The sequence below is a fragment of the Anopheles nili genome, chromosome 2 (genome assembly GCF_943737925.1).
Source record: "Anopheles nili chromosome 2, idAnoNiliSN_F5_01, whole genome shotgun sequence".
NCBI lineage: Eukaryota > Metazoa > Arthropoda > Insecta > Diptera > Culicidae > Anopheles > Anopheles nili.
The window spans coordinates 43346704-43367503 of NC_071291.1; positions in this window are offsets into that span (position 1 = coordinate 43346704).

The following is a 20800-nucleotide window of genomic DNA, read 5'->3' on the forward strand; positions in this document are numbered from 1 at the left end:
ATTTTTAGGACTTTCGTCCCAACCGAACCGACACAAATGCGCGTTGATTCCGGGTATTATCGTACGCGCCGGGCACACAACCCAAACCCGTGGACCGTTTTCAATTTAATAAACGTTTATTTGGGGGTTGCTTTCCCGCGCGAACCGGTTGCTTCGCGACGGACCGGAAATGAACCGGGAAAGAGGTCAGGGCGGCACCTTCCGACTGGATCGTGGGTGAATGTGTAAGCGCCACGAGTCACTTAACTTTAGTTTAATTTTAATAATGCGGATGAAAAAGGGGAAACCTCCCAAATGCGCGGCTACGAAAGTTGCTCCTTCCGCATGGATGAGGACTCGGAAAATTGGAAGGCTCAGAACCGGGATCAGAGGTGATAAATAGTGCCCTCTTAGTGCGGCACGTGGTTATGAGTGGTGGGACTGAACGCCCCACAAACCGGGTCTAAGACGACCCGGCCATGAAACAAACGGTACCGTCTTGAGTGGGCACTTCCGGTTCGCTTAAACCGGAACGGGTCGGTTCGAATGGCGCAAGAGATAAAAATCGTATGTTTGTGCCGGCGCGAGCGTGCCGGCTTGTGCCATAAATTATCCGTGTCACGATACAAATCCGTTATAAATTGCACACTAACGCTAGCCACGTGGAAGGCGACGGTGGCTCGAAAATCCATTATCACTCGCCGTGGTCGCTTTGCTGGGTCGACCTTTAAATTAGTGGGACGTAATCCTTCATGCTTTTCCGTCCGATGGCCCGTGCATGTGGCGATTTAACCTCGGTTGTTTGATGGCCCCTGGTAGCTGGCGGGGGAATGCGAAATCTCCCGAAAAATGTTGGCTTAAGCCCGGTCCACAGGGCTCGTGTTTTATTTCACCGTGCTTATGTGATTCTCGCTTCTGTTTCTTTTTTTTTTTGCACGTGCCTTGTTCGCTTCCGCATTGGGTTTATCTTCCGGTTTGCGGAACTCTTCACCCGCGAGCCTTTTTTTCTGTGATCAGGGATTGTCCCAGGATTCGGCCCCGTCACGGCACCTCCCCGTGACGCTTGCCACTGGAGCCCAATTTTGATTTCTTTCCCATTTTGATGTCACGGTGAATGTCGACTGTGCGGGGATGGCTTGGGCGTATTTTCCGGCATGTGGCGAAAATTTCTCGACGCGACCCTTTAGACGTGTGGCCCTTTTTATACATGTATGTGTGCATGTGTGTGCGCGTGTGTGTGTGTGTGGGGAGCAGATAAATGGCGTGCCAACGCTTCCTTTAGGGTTTGCCTTTCTTTCGCGCGGGCATTCTCCTTCGCGTTGCTATTTCCATTCGTATTCGACTCAATCTCCCATTCGGTGGGTCGGAATTGTACGGCGGCGCTAAGACGATTGGACGCGTTGGTGCGGTGGGCGGCATAATATATAGATTTTGATTATAACATTATCGTAAATCCTTCCATTCCGGAACGTCGGATGTGTGGATGTGTAAGCCATGCTGGTGCGCTTTGCTTGCGAATGCGAGGCGCGTATCAAACGCGATCGAATCGTGTGCCCTTGCCATGTGCACCGTTTCCTATCCCTGTGGGGGTCTTTTCGGGGCGAAAAGAGTGGGCCGACAATCCACTGCAAAAGGGTCCCGAATCGTGAACCGGTTGCATTCATCAGGGTGGAATTTATTACGCTCCCGAGCCTGGCGAGGGTTGAAAGTTTTTGAAATACAATCCGCACATGCTCGCGGCCAAATATCGACCGGTGATTAGGGACATGGAAAGCTAGTGCTACGGGCAGAATAAATCTCCAATTTTACCAGCTGCACCGCTGGAAAAGGAAAAAAAAACGTGTGTGTTTGTGTGTGTGTGAGAGAGAGAGAGAGAACGAAGGGTGAAGGTAAAGTAGTCAAATGGCTGCCAAAGTTATACTTTGGAAACGTCTGCACTTCCGGGTAGGATCTGTTCCGTGGAAACTCAGGTGTTCGGGATGGCGAAAAATGGTTCCCTTTACTAGCCCGGAAGGTACCCGAGACATAATCTCGCTGGGGCAATTTTTCCTTCGCTGTTAGGTGAGCGTGCTATTATCCTTATTTCAGACACTTTCGGGTGTCTCTGTACCTGGTTACGTCGATGGAGTGGTTCAACGGAGTTTTACGAAGTAGAATCATTTTTCTTCCATCAAGCTACGAGCTCGTGGTCGTTTTGAATATGTGTTCAAAGTTTTATCGTAACTATTTGCCATACTAGAGTGAACAACTAAACACACATTTTTATTCTTCAACTACTGGGAAATTTAACATGTCTAGGTAAAAATCATAAATAAGTAGCATGTGGTATATCTGCTCGTTCATGATGACTTTTATCAATTATAACCATTCCATAATAAGCATAAACCGGTATTGAAGAATTCCATTACTAGCAAAAATACCAGAATAGTTTCACCCGTTTGTCTACTCACCTGATTATTGCATGCGAAATTCATGCCACCGTAATTAATTAGCCATTCAAATTAATGAAGGTGTTCTGAGCTTTTGCCGCTCCATCTGTCAACTCCGATGACAGTTGCTATCGCAACGAGGCAGAAGCACAATTGACAGCTTCCCAGCGAAAGAGGTCCACTCAAACCGACGGGCTCGATTGGGTAATTAATTTCCGCCGCACTTGGTTCCTTGATTACCAACCAAATCCGGCGCTAGTTAACCACGGCTGAGCCCGCCTAAGGTAACGCGGGTGTGCATGAATTATGTAGCACGTCATGCAAAACGAGCAGGACTCCACGCGGCTTCACGCGGCTCCACGTGGGCTGAAAGCAGATCCATCTTCCACCGACAGGGTTCGGATTGTTGGTTCCCAACGGTGGCCTTTTGCACGAGTGCTTTCTTGCCCCACGGAAAGCGCGAAACTTTTCGCCGTAGGCCGAAAGACAAGAACATTGGGCGGCAGTTGAGGTGAAGTTAAAGAAAATATTCACCCGAAATACACAAGAAGCACGCTCGTTCACTTGCTGCCCACCAGCTGTGGTCCCGTGATTAATCATTAAGCGAGCTAGCTGCTAGTTGCCGCCCGCAGGACGCTCTTGTGCCGGTGTGCATTCACAGCCATCGGTTGCCACTTTCTGGAGGTTGCGCGTTTTACTTCCTACCACCAAAAAAAAAAATACTTGACGTCATATGCGTTAGTACAGAGACGAGTCCGTTTGCGATGGGAAGAAGAACGAAAGTAATTTGACCGATGCACGATACGGAAGCCAACCAGCTCGCCGTTCGGGTGGCGTGGTGTGGGAAAAATAAAGGAATGATAACGAGCAACGAGTGCCATTTGCCATCATTCTTGGCCGGGTTTCCACGTCTCTTGGCCGCTTCTTCCGGTGTTGATGTTGAGAACGCCGTGGGATTGATGCATGCTGGCCAAAGGCGACCCCGAGCGATGGAGCCAGTTACTTACGGGGGCGCCGTAAATGGCGCGCTCTACTTCGCCCATTTCAACCCAAGAAGGATGTTTTATTCTCTCGGATAACTTTCATCCTACTTATGCAGCGGGTCATTGTTTATATTATCGTGTACGCGTACGTTAAGTCCCGGTTGTGGGTGGGTTGATCCTTGCACGGCAGTATTTATGGTTGCGCATGCATTCCGTGGGCTAGGCGCTGTGATAGCTACTGAAGTAGTATGTGGCACAACATGGCGTCACTACGTCGAGGGGTTGAATCCTGACCATTCGGTCACACCGTTATCGGTACCGCTTCACTATTGAAGATACCAGCATAGCCCTTCCGGAGTGGATGGGTGGCACAGCGATCAAAGGGACCATTCGAGTGGAATGGTGTGATGTGCACATCAATAGCACAGCAGTACCGTGCAGTACGGTCGCGTGCATTTCGTCTGAAAGAGAGACCATCGAAGCGTAGTGGGCTGGAAACCCTGGAAATACATGGGATGCGGCGTTTTGTTCTCATTTTCTACGGAATTCCTTGTGGACTCGCTTCTCTGCCAGTCTAAGGGGTGGTGCACGAGATGCCAGCAAATAAGGGAGCTGTGTGAAGGAGCAAAAGTGTTGTATTCAACATACTTTGGATGGATATTTTTGGTGATTGTTCACCTTATAGTGCAAAGACGCGTAATAAAATTATGAAATGTTTAGGTGATAGAGGCGCCCTGCCATTATCATTACTTTAATTGTTTTATGAAAGAAAAAAAAACATTGCTATAATAAAGAAAATGGATATTCGAAGGAGTAAATGCAAAGTATTTTCAGTATAAGATCGCTTTAAATTACGATAGCACCGATTAAAACTATCGAATACTTGAGCGATGGAGACGCCCAGTCATTGTAATCACTTTAATTGAATTATGAAAATAATTTTGGTTTAATTAGAAAAATGGAGAAATTTTAAAGGAACAAATACGTATTTTTTTATTGAAAATGTGATGTAGTTTTCTTTACTTTAAATTACGATAGTTTCGATTAAAATTATGAAATGCTTGTTCGATGGAGACGCCCAGTCATTTTAATCCCCATAAATGATCTTTTTTTAAATTGTGTGATTTTTCATTTTTGTATCTTTTCATCATTCTATTCATTTTGTTTTATTTTGAATTTCATGCATTTTATCATCCTCTTTAACTCTTTCTCGTTGTTTTTATACCTGATCTAGTAAAAATCCACTGAAAATAATGTTGAATATCACTTGGCACTTTGTGCGATCTCGCATCCGTGCGTTCATATGCTCGCGAGTGTACTTCTGCGATGGTTTTGCTTTAAGCATCCGAAAAATAATCTACTCTTCCCGGTTTTATGTTCCTCCAATGGCAAGCTTATGGTGGGCAGCATGATCGGTACCGTGTAATTTATGTGTAATGAAGTGTTCCGCACCGGACGCTGAACTATGCCCGGTTGGTAGTAGGAACCTAAGCCATTCGAGCCCTTCTCCTGTAACGAACGGTCGTAAGGATAATGCCGAGTGCTTTATTGCGCCATTTTTCTCCAAGTCCGGTTGACCGGCGTGGCTGACGTATGGGCGCTGGGACCAACCACTTGGTGGAGGTATTCTTCGACCCGCGCGTCGGAAGAATGGGAATGAGTGAACAGACCGGTCGTTCTGGAGGACTAGTTGATGTGTTATTTGAATTTTAGATTAGCGGATCTGCTTGATTGCGAAAAACACAAAATCATGAAAAGACACCGACGGCTCCTTCCCGTACCAGATCGGTCGGAATCGATAGGAATCATTGACCAAACTGCGTAATGTCCGCTTGAATTGATGAGATCCTTGGCAACCCGATCGCCGGGTGAGGTGGTTGTCTTTTTTCTTTCTTTGCGCGCATTCATCGGCATAAAACGGTAGTTTGTATTTTGTGGTCTAGGTGGTGTAAATTTCTTATAAATTAGTGCAATTACTTATCTCAACACCCCGCTGGATTGCGTAGCGGTGGGCAGTGGATGAACGGGGACTAGGAAAATCCGGCGTCACGTTTTATCTTCTGATAGAGAGAAGGTTACGCAAAAAAAAATGCTTCCGGTTAGGGTGAAACATCGCATCATGGGTCGAGCTCACGGGTTGCGCTGAAGCGCGCGATTCACAGCAAACCCAATCGATCCGGTTTCGCGCGAGGGTTGAAAGATAACGGTGGAGTAATTTCGAGCGACGCTCGGTATTTTTTATCCATGAATTTCAAACTCTTAATGTAATGGTGCAGATGTTTGCCCATTTTCTTGGAATGCTCAACCAAGGTTGGTTTGATCAATATTTATCGTGGTAAAACTCATTGGCAAAGTTTTTCTCTTGAATTTGAATTTATTGCAGTAAGAAATGCAGCCTTACTGGGAGGTTATAACCGTGTTTTCGAACACCTTTAATGGGTTATTAAAGAAACATACCATGATCTAGAAGATTGGTTAAGTTACAATAAAAAGTTATTTTCATATAAGTTTTATATAATTTTCCCTTTTATTGGTGAGCAATTCGTACATATCTTCCCAATTAATAAACTTATGAATTTTTAATGATACACGTTCAAAAACTTTTGAATAGTGCAATATTTAATCTTTTTTTATCGTAAACGTGTTTGTTCTAGTTTTGCCTCTGAGCCATAAATAAGTCAAAATCAATACCATTTTATAGTTTTCATTTTGATTTCTTTTTTTTTCGTTAAAAAACCTCTATAAATAAACAATGTTTTTTTTCTCACTAAATAAACCCTTAAACGGAACACTTGTAACATATTCCTAGCACATGCTACGGCATGAGGCGTAATGCGGGCGTTAAAATAATGTTTAAATAACGTACATCTTCGAAACCACCATTCTCGGTTCCCCAGAAATCCCATCAAACACCCTTTTTGTCTCACCCACCACCCGTCGACCTCGATGCTCCACTGATCACATCAACGCCCCCGAGGCCCGTTGAAAGAAGGTGCCAAAAAGCGAGTGGCGCGAAAAAGCAATACTTAAACTAACAACTGCACGCTAATGTGCCGTCTCCGAAAGACGCCGTTCACGTCGGTACGGACTTTACGCCGCAAAACGCTGTTCCAATGCGCGCCGATGATGCTCGATGCCGCTACTTTCTAATGCTTTTCCACCCGTTCTCACACCCCAATAGAAGGCAAGATTTCGTTGTACATTTTTCTTCCTCTCATCAGACGCTCGTTCGCTCGTCTACGAAATCGGTTCCTCAGGCGATAGGGCAGCTGTGAAAGATCGTTCTGCAGCTAAGTGCTTCCAGCACACGCCCACGCGGAGGGGGGCAGGGAAACGAACGGCCCAGCGTGGAAAATTGCGTGCCACTCTTCATGGCCACCACCCACGCACGCCCCGACCTCTGCCCCCTTTCCACACTCGAAACAACTTCATCGGGCTGCGTCCCGATTGCTGTACTTTGTAATTGGAACGCGCACACAATAGCATTCGCCACCGCTGGGTGGGAAAACTTCACCTCCAGGCTGAGCAGGAGGTTCCGCGGGTTCGGAGGAAAGGTTTATTATCTTCTTGACGCCTGGAAGAGACGCCAAAGAGTGGAAGAGATCGTCGTAACGAGAAGGCTTAAAATTACAGCCCCACCATCAAGCGAGCTGTTTCGAGGTGGAGCTAGCTTTTCATTCGCCGGTTTTTTTTTCTACCGGTGAGCGGGTGTGCTTGGAAAACTTTGCGACACTGCAAACTCGGAACGGGTTAGGGGTCATAAATTTGAGATGCATTCAATGGTGGCGGTTCGAGGTTGGTGGAACGAAACTGTAACTTGGTTCGCTTGCAGGTGAGCAGCCTCGAAGTCGCTGGTGCAAGCGCTGGCGTTAGGATTCTTTTAAACGATAGCTTTTTTTTGGGTGCGTTGGCGCTACCATAGTTTGCTTTTACGAGATTTTTTGCACTTAGTTACGATAATGATCACTATCATCGCGCGGGACCATCGAAGTTGCGTTTTTTGGGGGGGGAGTGAGTGGGCGAAAAAGTTCAACACAAAACTTGTGATTTTCGTGGCGCTTCACGGTGCTGGTAGCGAAGCAGAGCTGGTGATTTAATGCAATTTAAGCATCGTCAGTTTTTGGTAAGAAAAATTACGAAGCACAGTGAAGCGAATCTGGTTTCGGTTGAACGGTTTGAAAGCATCCTTTGTACGGACTACGTGGTCGTTGGGCTCCAAAAGCTCAGTCGTAGGATTTTCACTAGATGAACTTAAAAAGGAATTGAAACGTGAAATGTATTATTGCATCAACACATACTAAAAAAATAAAGAACAGCAAAATGAAGCTTTATTCAGAAGATTTAGCTGTAGTAGGCTGTGGACTAGGCAACTGCACCAATACATTGTACATATGTTATAATACATGTCAAATGAAATTTAAACTTCTAAAAAAGGCATCTGTCAAAGTTGAAATGTTTTATGAAATTATGTTGAATGAAAAGCCTACTTTTTGTTTGTTTCAGGAAAATTTGACGCAATATAATCTACGATGCCTCACGATATTTTAGACAACTCCGTCTAATACGTCACGTTGCTTTGTGTGATACAGATCCTCGAGCAGCAGGATAACAGTGATATTCTCATGAATTATATTACGCCCTTCAATTGGAATTAATTGGCCAATTTACGTTCAGCTCTACGTATGGTGAGGATGAAAACATGCTCATGCAGAATGTCTTTCCCTTAACGCTGTAACGCTGGTTTCAACGATTAGTTTCTCGTCCCAATCAGACAATCCTCAATTGGTGCGTCTTGCAGGAGCCGGCATAAAACGCGAATGCTCCGTTCCCGATTCAGCCCATTATCACTCGGCATCAGTTGGTTGTGTGCCCACAAAGGAAAGGCCAGGGAACCAATCACACAAGCACCACAAACCGCACAAGGACACCGGGCCTCGAAGGAACAAAGGAACTCATCCTCGGGTGGCCAATCTTCGATTCGAAAAGTGTCCAATTCGGTGGGGGTCCGTAATTTGCCTGGGTGAATAAATGAACATTCCCGTCCCGGAGCCAGGACAATGGCGTGGTGCTGAAGGGTTTCACAATTCCAAATGCCTGATGGGACACACCTACCCTACCCAGCAACGTTCACCACCACATTTTCGGGACCTTCCCGCTTCCGCTTGCTGTCCCCTTCCAAGTCAGTTGGGTGTCATTTTCTTTCCCTTTGCACTGATTACCGATACCGAAGGGTATGGCTTGACGCTTTCCCGATCGCCTGTCCCGGAGCATCAGAGGGTGCGCGTTCGAGTACCATTTCCAATCATTACCAGCTTGGCCACTTACGCCAGGAGCCAATCCATCTCACCCACTCCCATCCAAGCGCGTAAACCGAACACCGACGAGCGTTGTATCGCGTTAACAGCCCGCGTGACCTGGACGTTCACTTTCAGCCCTCGGAGGCTCTCGGAGGTTGGGTTCAGCTGCGTGGAAACGCACCACTTTAGCGTTCAATTCCAGTCCAATTTCAGTGCTGAAAGGGCCCACCCCTCCACATCCTGCGGGCGTCTAAAGCACCCCCAGCAGAGGCACTCAGCCGACAAAACGGTAAAACCGGATAGAAATCTCATTATTCTCGCTTCAGCGAGCGGAATCAATCGCGGGCGGAAATGTAAAAGCTAAGAGCTCTTTCTTGAGAGAAAGAGAGAGAGAGAGAGAGCGAGAAAGCTTCACGCACAGGCGGGTTAGCGAGTGGGGGTGGGTGATAAGAAATAAAAATAAAACTCGCCTGGAGAGGAAAGAAAAATGACCCAAGGTCCAGGGTGCGTGAAAAACGGATAACGTCTTCGTGGTGGTGCAACGAAGCGCACCGAGTGGGCCAACGATTTTGCTGAAGGGCTCAAGGGTTTCGTAATGTCCTTACAGCCACCGGCCCACTTGCTCAATTGGTGGGCTTTTTTGTCCTGACGTTCACAAGTGGCCCGCTTATTAGATGGTCCCCTCGGGGCTCCTCGGGCGATATTAATTCTCCGCCCTCACCGCATAGTTCGAACGGATCGAAAGCCAGCAAAATTAATTAGCCCGAACGCGTGGTCGGAGACGTTGAATAAAAAAAAAAAAGAAATCGGTGCCAAAACCACCTCGAGCACCCTTCTGGCACACTCGCGGCGGTTGCTGTCAGTCGAAAAACAGCGCGGAATCAACCCAACCTGCCAGCGAGCGCGAGCACCACCGTTTCACAACTCATTGAGTTTAATTGATTTTCTCGTAAAAGAAAACGCCAAAATGAGACTCGAGCCATCGTTGGATGGTTCGTTTTTTTTTGCTGTTGTTGTTTTCGTTTTCCACTTCCCCGCACGATCGATTCCTTCGACGATGTCGTCCTTTGGGTCCAGGTCTTCGGTGGCCGCTGGAAAGCCCTATTTAGGGTGCGCCGTGAGGAAATTTAATGCCCATTTACGGTGATTACGGGCTCGAGATGTAAGCGGTTGTGGCTTCCTGCGCACACACGTCGCCATTTGTTGAAGCGGGTTTTACCATCACCCGGGAATGCCAAAAGCATCCCTCACACCCACGCCTTCACTCGGAAGGACGCGTTTGTTGGTGGTGGTGGTGGTGGTAGTGCCACAATCGCCTTACGATAATTGCCATAATTTTCTTGCCAGTCGCACTGCATAAATACACATAATTCTCACCGTTAATGAGTCAAGTGAGAGAACGCTCGGGTGCTCACAGCCAACCGACCGTTTACAACAAAACCGGCACCGAGTGGTGATGGGTGGGAGTGGATTTTCCATCACGCGTGTGTGTCGCCGCCACACACGTGCGCGCATCGCTTTTCCGTTTTTCCCTGGCCGGGAAATGCTTCTTCGCAATTCGGGTTTCTCGGTTCCGGCGTGGAACCTGGAACTTGCTTCCCGCTCCCCGTTTCGAGTTATTTGCATATTTAATGTACAATTTAACGTCATGCCTGGACCACTTTTTCACCCACTTCCAAAGGGGCCCTGCCGGTGTGGAGCTAGTTGCGGGTTGCTCTCATATCTCACGGCACAGAGCTTTTGGGACAGGCTTTGGTAAGGTTATGTGTTTTTTTTTCATTCGCTTTTTTTTTGTTTTATTTTTTCATACAACCAGGAACCTTCCCCCCCCCCCCCATCGGCACATCAAGGACGAGCTCGACGAGGTTCATCTTGGGGGTGCTCTCGGGCGTACGACACAAGTTCCAGGTAAACATAATGAATTAGATTTTTATTCTACTAATTTTAATCATCATTACTTGCGCCACTTCGTTTGGCCGGTTTTCGTGCTGGTGCGGAGATTGCGTAGAGCGGCAGGATCTTTAGGTTTTCGTCCTTGCGCAAGCGTGTGGCAAGAGATGCTTACGTTTTATGCATATTTTAGCAAACTTACGAGCTGATGAGACGTGCCAGTATGTACACAGCGTGGCCGTTTCTTTTCGGTACGCTCAAGGCAGGGCCCAGCCTGGAGTCTCGTGCGTAGTTCCGGCTACAATCGTAATGAGTTTACAATATTAAAGAGCTCCAAAAGCTTCGTCGGTTGGTCGCAGCGGGAGCTAGCCAAACATTGCCAAGTAACTTACGGTGAAAGACAAACAGCACGAAAGCTCCTCTTGCTGGGTGGTTCGTTAGTACGCAGACTTTCACCGAAACGGAATCGATTCGGATGATGGGGCAGTTTTAATGTTACGAAAAAAAAGTATAGCAAAACAACGCAATAAATAACTGGGAATCCAAATTTCTGTATTAAGCTGCTTTCGTGATCGGGTATCGTGAATCAATTGCCCATTTCGTAACGATAAGAAGTCCTACATACCCTTAATGTTTGGCATGCGCAGCATGTGCTTTCTGTCCTCACGCCGGTTCGCAGGGAAAGTGCTGCGAAGCGTCGCCAATATTTGGCCAGCATATTGAAAGGGTCGAGCAGGACCCGATTGTTGGGCATGATAAAGCCGTCCACTATTTCAAAAATTATACACTCCCAACCGACGGTGAACCCTTTTCCCCCAGCACAGGTACACCTTTTCCCTTCAACGGCGTTGTTAATAACACATTACGGCACATTATCTATTCGTCCGACGTCTCCATTCGGGCCGGAATACCGATCGTATCCCTTTTGCTTCCTTTTGCTGGCATCTTTTTTATTTTTTTATTAAAAAAAAGTGTCTACATGCGTAATAAATTCTACGGCCAGCGGAATGCTCGATTCTGCTCGTTAAGGAGTATGTAAGCCGGATCGAATGCCGGATATTATTGAATTTCCTATTCGACATTCACCCACACCCCAACCAACAACCGTAAAGGTGCTCCTTGCCCTCAACCGTAAAAGGGGTGAGTTTGGCGTAAAGCGTGAAGTGGAGAGCCTCGAGCGGCAAGATGGAGATGGCAGATCGCATTTGGGAGCTCGCAAATAATCAGCCATGAGCGGGTTTATTTCCCTTGTGGGGTTTTTTTTTGGCATCGAATCGAAACGAAGCACAAGATGGTGAAGTTTTTCCTTTTGACTTTGGTACACCGGAAGGGCACGCACGCAGGGAATTGGCGTTCTGTTGGTGGTTGGACGGGCATTCACGGTGGCAGTTTGCTTTATTTGTGAGGCGAAGGTAGGATATTATTTTGTGCAACTTGTCTTTAACAGTAGTATTTGGAGGCTACTTGCATTTCTAGTTGTTTTTGCAAATTTTATTGCTAATTCATGACGGTCGATTTCGATGTGTAAGCGAAGAAATTATAGACACGATTTAATTTGAACCTTTTCCCACCTCAAAAAGAGGAAGCGGTTTGGGAAAATCATTACAGGTTCATTGACGGGTGGCGAATTGTTTCCAGACAAAATCTTCCTGGTTCGTGTGTTAGTAAGCAACACATGTTGCAATATCCTTGCCCTTCCCAAGCAAAAAGACCACGTGGCCGAGTTGCTGAGCCGGTGGTGCAAATATGTTGTCTGAAGCGAAACATACCGCTTGGAAGTGGATTTCAACAGCGTCCGCTCTCAACTTGCTTACGATCTCTCTCTAACTGCGAACAACAAGTTGGAATCGAGTTTGCAGCCGTGCAGAAGTTAGAATGGCATGCCCGAGGGTACCCGGACACAAGCGCACCCGGGCCATGTGGACGGAGGCGCACACTTGAAAATATGTTTCGGACAGAAAGTACTGATATTTGCATGGAAATTTTATCTCCGGCTCGCATCTCCGACCACCCCCGGGGTGGTTGTTTCCGGTCGTCCAGCCGGCTGCTGGCTGAAAGCGGAATTTCATAACGACGAGTTGAATACGGCTTTGTATGTGTGTTGGCTTTTGCAGCTGGGTTTTTGTTCTCTAACATTTATTCCCTGTAACGCGGCCTCACATCCCGGCACTGAAGGCAGACACTGTTAGTCCAAAAATATGCGGAATATGTTGGACATTCTATCACGAGATGCTGTTCGTGTGCCGACCGACCGGTGCAGCTGTCAACACGCGCACATCCGCTGTCAATCGATGTCCGGTTTGAGACGGTGAGACACGGGCGCACATCGCAGTAGGCGGCTTATACCACGCGAAGGTCGATAAAACCCACCCCAATACGGTCATCAACATCGGGCTTTTTGGTGGCGTCAGCGCATGCTGCGCGTGATCATTGATTCCGGTGCCATAATTGGGTGGTGCATCTGGCACCGGTTCCAGATGGCAGCTGGTTGCAACCACCGGCAGCTTCGACCTCGGTCTGGTGCTAACGCAATTAGGTTGACATTAAATTTTAGCTGACAAATCACGCCTTCGAACGGGTGCGCTAGTTTGGTGGATAGAAAGCTAACCCAGGAGTATCGGAGTGTCGGACGGACGAAGTGTCGAAATGGCACGTTTCGGACCGGCGTATGTGTGTGACTGGGCCAGTGGTGGATTACTAATTCGGGTAATTGTTGAAAACTGGGAATAATTCCACCACCACGCGTGTAACCTTTCGGTTCAGCGTGAGCATCGCGGGCCAATGGAAATGGAGCAATGGATGATATACACTTTGCTCGAGACAGCCGCATATGTTTGCTTGTTAAAACGAGCATTCTGATGGTGTTACGTTTCGGTTTTGGTTGGCGCTCGATTCGGCACCAAACGTGGCCCATGAAAGGGCATGATTTGATGCAATTATACTTTTGGCCTCAATCTCGCACAAAAGGCATGTCGATTTGATTTTGGAAGGTTTTTGTGTCCTTTCCGTAAGCAAACAACGAAACAAAAACACCCTCAACCTAGTTCCATACGAGCTGCTCTTTTTGGGGGAAAGCAAAGTTTCTCCGCTTCGTCAGCTTCATGGTGGTTTTCTTTGTTTTTAATTTACTTTCCGCTTCGACTTTCTCCACTCCACGATCGTACTCTTTCAATCTAAGGATTTCACCAACCCCCTACCGGTCCTGGTTCTTGTCATCTATTATTTCGGTTACATATTTTATTTACCGAACCCAATGCCGTCTGCGGTCGGGTTGGATGATTTTTCGAGCAGGTGGTGCCGGTTTGGGAAACAAAACAAGGAAAAAACTTCCCCGAGCATGGGGGGCGGGTGGGGAAACATGGTCCCATTTTGGGCTTCCCTGTGCTTCCATCTACCACTGGCCGCTCCCTGCAATTCGAGCGTAATCCTTTTGTGGCTCCTTCGCTAGCGGGAAATGCATGCAACGACGAAATATCGCCTGGCCGGAATGGGAGAATTTATCGAATTGGGATCTTTCCGATTCCGTGCACCGAACATGACGAAAATCTGCCACACCACCGGTTGGGTCGATTGTTTCAGCTCACCACCATCGATCTCGAGCGGGGCCAAAGGGACTCGAAAATGGGTGGTTGGCGCAGAGATGGAACTAAATCAAATTTCCGCAGCAGTAAAGCCGCTCTGGGTCTGCTTTCTCGGGGGTTGCTTTCTTCCGAATCGACACAACACCCACAGCCGGGCGTCCGTTGGTATCGGTTTCCGGCATCCAGCGACCTGGTGGGGGAGGGGGGGGGGAGGGCGAGGTGAAGGGTCACGCCACCCAAGGGGGAGATAGCATGATTTACAAAACTTTCCCCTGGGTGGCTGCGGTGGATGGGCGAATGCATGGTCTAGATAAAGTTCGTTCTTATTGAGTTCTTGGATGTATTTGTGTGTGTGGGTGTGTGTGCTATTTTTTGCTGGCATACTCTTTCCAATTTTCCAACAACGCTCCAACGCAATCCGATAAGTCAGCAAGCAAAAGAGGCTTTTCCTTTTTTTCAGTTCACTCTTTCTTTTCTTTTTTGCTACCGTTCATATCATTTGCGATGTGCTGACAAACGCGCAGGATAAGCAGGATTTCCGTAATCGAGTGATCGAAACTCCATCGCTCCTGCTTTGCGGTGTGACATATTTGGAGGACATTAAAATGGCCTCCAAATAAGACGATTTCGATCGAAACATAACCCGCAACATATGTGAAGTTCCACCCAGTCCACTGCAAAGGGAGAGCATTCGGCATAGTTTCCCAGTTCGATTGATTTTTCCCACTGCACGCTGGGGAGCGGTTTGTCGTTCAAACCCGTCGTCGAAATTTCAAAAGCTCATCGAAGCGTGGGCAGGGATTTAACGCGCGTCGTACGCTTCCAAACGGGCACCATTGCTGCTGCATACCAGAGAGCGGCGCACAGTAGCGCTGCTTTGCAATAATGTCCCGGTGGTTATGGCATGCTGGCATATGTACGTGGTGGTACACAAACGTACAAAAGTAAGTGAAACTTTGTGCGATCGAAGTGGGACGCCTTTTTCTTCGTCCCGAATCGACCCACGGGGGTGGGGATTTATTTTGGACTCATCAAATATTTTATTTTATCGGTTCAATTTCCCAGATAGCCACCACGGTGGGAGGGTTTATTTCTCTTTCGTTTTCCTTTTTAGTTGAATCGGAGACGGTGAAATCTAGCGAAGGCGTCGCTACCGTTCGCTATGGATTTGTCATTTTGCAGCAGCTGTCAAAAATCGGCTCACGAGCGGTTGAGCGAGACCAAATCCTGGGCGGTTCCGATGGTTGCTTGGATCGTGCGCTACGTGCGCTCGAACGTACCGGGTTTCTTCGGTTACGTAAGCTTTATGGCTACTGCCCGGTATGGTTTAGTATCGTAATTTGTGCAAGTTTTTCCGACTCCATCTTTTGCAATTTTCCAGCTCCCCACGTGGGACGGAATGTGTCACTTTTGGTAACTGAACCCCGGGCCGAGCCCGGTGGTTTTGTCATAACAATCCTCCCCGAGATACGGTGCGAAAATGGCGCGCATGGTGCATTCAGGTAACGGTAACACCATTCCCGGTGAATCGGGGAGAAAAGATGCATCGTCACAATATGGGATGGCTTTCGTTTTCTTCTGCTTCTTCCTCGAGACCGGAAAGGGGGGAATTGACGTGGAGAGTTTTAATATACAAAAAAAAACACTCACACAACTAACCTAGAGGAAATGACGAAGCTCAACGAGCAGTCAGTGTGCCTTCGCCGACGATAACCACGATTCCATTGCCCCGGAAAGGACACGCGATCCTTACGAGGCACTTGAGCGTGCGGGAAGGTGCAATCGAAGGGAACAAAAATACACACAAAACCCCCCGGCGCGGAAATATCGCATTTCGTTTGATGGCTCGAACTCCGGCTTCCAATGGCTTCGCAGGACGATTGCGATGCATTATGAGTGCGGTTTGCAATTGAAAGATCCCTCCTCCGTGGTACCCGCACAGAAAGAACCGTTCGACATGCCGACATTGTAAAAGGGCGCCATGGATGGCGAAAAAAAAAAGATCTCTACAAAGTGTCCGTTTTTTCATAGTTTGTGCTGTTTCGTTTGTGCGCGAAGTGTACGGCGGAGTTCGCGTTTTGTTGCAGACGAACCTGGGTGGGAAATTCGAGCTTTCGCGTTCTCGTTCCGTCGCGAAAATGCAGCTCAAACGAGCGAACCAATTTTCAATTATCGCACCGTCACCGGTTCTTATTGTGGAAATTAATTTGAGCACCGGGCTTGTTTCGCTTCAATTGTTGGTCCGCTTTATTCCGTTTCCGGTTGGACCGTTGAGTCATCTGCGAAGGCAGGGTGTTCTATTTTTTCGTTTCTGGGGAACATTTACCAGCGGTCTTTGCGAACTGTTGCAACACATTAAGGTTTAAATTGTTGAAGAAGAGATACACTGAGGGCGACGGTATTGGATGGTTACAACAAATCAACGAATAAATTTAGAGTTACAATAAATCATGATTCAAATCACGAACAGATTTGTGAATTGTGGAACCCGGAAAGGATTTTTAAAAAACTAATTCACTTTTTCATATGACAGCAAATCAATGAATATCATCTAAATGAATTTACTTCTAAAAAAATCTCTTTTCTATGTGATAAAAGCTTTAATAATGACAACACAATTACTATTATTCTTATTTGTTACAGACATTTGTTACAGCGAATAAGTTGCTCTAAAATATAAAGGTTAACAACGATGTATTATTGTGCAAGTTTAATTGTTCGATTTACAAAAGCACAATTAAACTAGCTTGTCGTGAAATTGCAATATATGCAATTGAATTAGTATTACAACTTTTCCCTTAATTTTAACGCATTAAAATTCCTCAATTTGCATAGCTTTATTCACTCGCTATTGCCTCCACCGTCAGCGGACGGTGGATCGATTTTAACCAAAACCAATGTTCGATTGCAACCCGAACCCGTGTCTCGCAAATGAGCCGTAAAATTCGCCACACTCCCGTGTGCGCTAATTGCGTGACAGACGGCCAGATCGAGCACGAACCGTAATATTCCCCCGGAAGCCAACTGAGGTGGAAAAGCGTGCCCAAAAAACACACGCCCACACAGACAAACAAAAAAAAAGCAAACCCAACCATCCGAACCGGTCGGTGGCGTAAATCCCAGCCCGCCGGCCCATTTCCATGGATTTCGGTATGTCAAACTTGCCATAAATGTCTCTCGTAACGAAACGGTCCCCACACACAAACGTGGCCGGAAGCGGAAACCCACCCAGAGGGTGGTCGAAAACGGACACACGCAGCCCTGGGTCGCAGGCTGGGTGGGTGTGCGTGTATCGTGGCGGAAGCGCCCGGTAAAAGGGATTGCCCTTGGGAGTGCGAGGTCCTTTTCCGAGGCCAGTGTCAGGGACGAAGCCCGCCGGTAAATACACCCGCGTATACAAATATTTCATTGTATCATCGGCAATTCCCACCGCACCGAGAGCCGTCCAAAAAACGGACGAGACGAGTGCAATTATTTTTTGCTCCACACGCCACGGTGCGAGTCCCTCCCGGGTGTGGTTGGTTTTACGCAGTGACCCGGGTTTATGGGTCAGTCCGGGAAAATCCCGCAACGAGGACACTTGGCGCCCGGTTCGGAGTGGTCGGACGCGAAGGCAATTTATTTATTGCGTACACCGTGTGACCAAACGGACCGTTGGTCTGCAAGCTGCGAGACGACACTCTGGCAGACGATGGTGCAGCAAAAACCAGTGTTCCAGTGAAGCGACGAGGTTGAGAGGGTTTTTTTCTTCTTATTCTCCCGCAAAGGGGCTACAAGCGGGCACCGTGTCGTTATCAGTTGGACATGGAAATGTCGAAGCTAAAACGAAGGACGAAAAAAAAAGAAACGCACACAAAGCCGCATGAGCCGAGATTCGATGCCTGCAGGAATCAAGCGCGCCTCCCATAAGCATCCCGGGAATGGGGTCGTAAATGTCATGACCGAGTGGAATAATTTTACGAGCATGCTGAAAGGAAGTTTTGAATTTGAATAAGGAGTTCCTAGTTTGTGTTTTTTTTTGGGTGGGGATTTTATTTTCCTGTCAGAGGAAATTGTTCCTTTTTAGTGCATCCATTTCATCAAGGTGCCAATGCGGAAGCTTTGTTAGTTCGTCGTCAAGGATACGGTAAACTATTGGCACCGGTTTTATTGCACTTCATATTCGCTATTGGATTGTGGAATAAGAAAATATTATTTAAACGTCTATAAACAAAAACGAAATGTATGGTTATGGTACCTGTGTCGTGTTGTAGCTTAGTTTGGACGAAAAATTGATTCCCTTGCTATAAATAGCTCTCGAAGACGTATGCAAATGTGGCTCATTTCCACTCCATATGGCGAAGGAAATGGCGTCTGTTTCATTCACCGGCTAATTGACGACCCTCCACGTTTATCGCCACCCATCTCCTCACTCCAACGGTCGCGACCTGAGACAGCTGCCATTCCGGGCGTCCTCGAGCCCTCGACCCAACCCAAACCCCACTGTCGATCCGCATTAATGCTAACGATTGCTTATCACCACCGCTCGAAGTGCTATCCGTTCGGAAAATCTTTAATTAGCAAAAACAAATTAAACCGGCCGCCGGAAATTTCATCCTCCACCTTGTACGCCCTTGCACCCTCATCACATTAAGCCCACCCCCTGGGTAGGCACCATTTTCCAGGTGGGCAGATTGGGTGGTTTGGGGCAATGGGGAGGAAGCGAGAGGGTGGCTTCATTCAAAACGTGTTTGACTTTATGATTAAATGTACCATAACTTCTCCGTGCGGGTGAAGAGCCCGGGAACACAAACGGGAACCTCGGCTTTTCCAGGGCAGCAACTATTTGAACCGCTTAATCGGCCTTTGTCCGGCTTGCCGGGTGACCCGAAGTGAACAAATTGTGCACTTACGGCTTGGCAGGAGTGTAGTCCCTCAACGTGCCGGTATAATCGTGTTTACCTTCTGACCCGATGGGGTTCCGTAAAAACAATGGCTAATGCGAAGCACCACTAGGCGTAATGGTGTACCTCGTCGGGTTGAGCTAGGATGTTCCCGCGTCCCCGGATTTCGGGGCCGTTTTGGGGCCGTGATAGCTTCCCGGAAAGCAGGGAATTTCCCTAAGACACCGCGTACCGATTGGCCGGTGAGCAGGGGACAGCCTTGAAGTACCGGGGTGGGGGTGGGAAACCATTCTTTTGTACGCGCCCTTTCAGAGGATTAGTGGATACGCACGAAATGCTAATTAATGTGCGCGTTTATTCGTTTGTAATTAAATCGTCTATGTCCCGGGACAAAAGCGAACGTTGCTGGGGTTACATTGGAGCACCCTGGGTGGGTTGAGTGGAATTCCTTCTCCCCAACGAGCAATCGATTTCGTCGAAGTGCTTGGTTTTCGAGCAAAGGTTTACGAGAAACCCGATAAAAAACAGACCGATACACACAAATAGAGATAGAGATAGCATGCAAGAGCGATAGCTGCATGGTGTCGAAGCTAAAGAAGTTCTGAAGGGAAAAAGCTCAAGAAGTTCTGCAACGTTAGATAAGAACAGGATAAGCTTTAAACGGCGCGCAAATCGAAGCAGAAGCGTGAAAAACACCCATCGAAGGATTATTTTCCGGAACCATCAAACTTTTGTGGCATAATTACGGGGCGCGTTATCGGCGGCATTAAAGAGCTCATTGCAAAATGCTGCGTTCTCGGGCTTGGAATGTGTACTCGGTTGGCTTTGTTTTGCTAGTGCCGTTGTCAGTGCCCTCGTAAAACACTAGCGAGACGAACAGTGGAATCGTACCGTTCTCGGTGGTGAAGGTTTATGTCTTTTAGTTCGTCAACCGAAGCAGCTTTAAGAAAGCAGATGTGAATATATTTCAACCATTTATTTCTTTTGACCTTTCATCATCCAAGAAGGCATTGCATTGAAATGTCCTTTAGACACGCAACGGAGGACAAATGACAGTTGCGTTCAAAAGTCAAAGTTTCAAAGTGCGTTGGAATGGAAAAGTTTTTGGAAGAAAATTATCATAAATACTTCAATGTGTGAAAAAAAATGCAGTATCATATTTCAAATATTTTCAACTTTACACCAGCTAAACTGAGAAGATAACTTTTCAAAATGAACAATACTAGGTAATGGATAATATTTTCACCATCAATATTTATAAATTACTTGATATTGATTACACGCTATATGTAAAAGCAATAGAAACTATTTTCTCATTTAGAAATCCTTATTCAATGCAGAGAAAATGGATCCGCTAATGTTTTTGTTTTACATATTGACTAATTGCTAAATACTAAATACTGAATGGAATTCCATCCACACGATTTTCCACACTGAAACGTTTATGAACAGGTTACTACCGAATAATTATAACAACATAAAATTTCAACCACGCTATGTCAACTGACGCAGCCATTTCCGTTCGCATTGCAACAGTATGAATTTAAAGTTTTCCGTTCATTATCGTTCAAAGGGAACTCGGTTGCGGCACAAATGTAAATGAAAGGGGTGAAGCTTTTTTTTTTATACTGAAAAGTTTCTCCTCTCACTATTCCGCTTGACAGTTAAAATCACAGATAACCATGCATTACTGTCTTGCCATACCCGGACCGCTCGCTTTCCAGTTCTTTTTCCGTTCCGATCCCTACCATTTTCCCA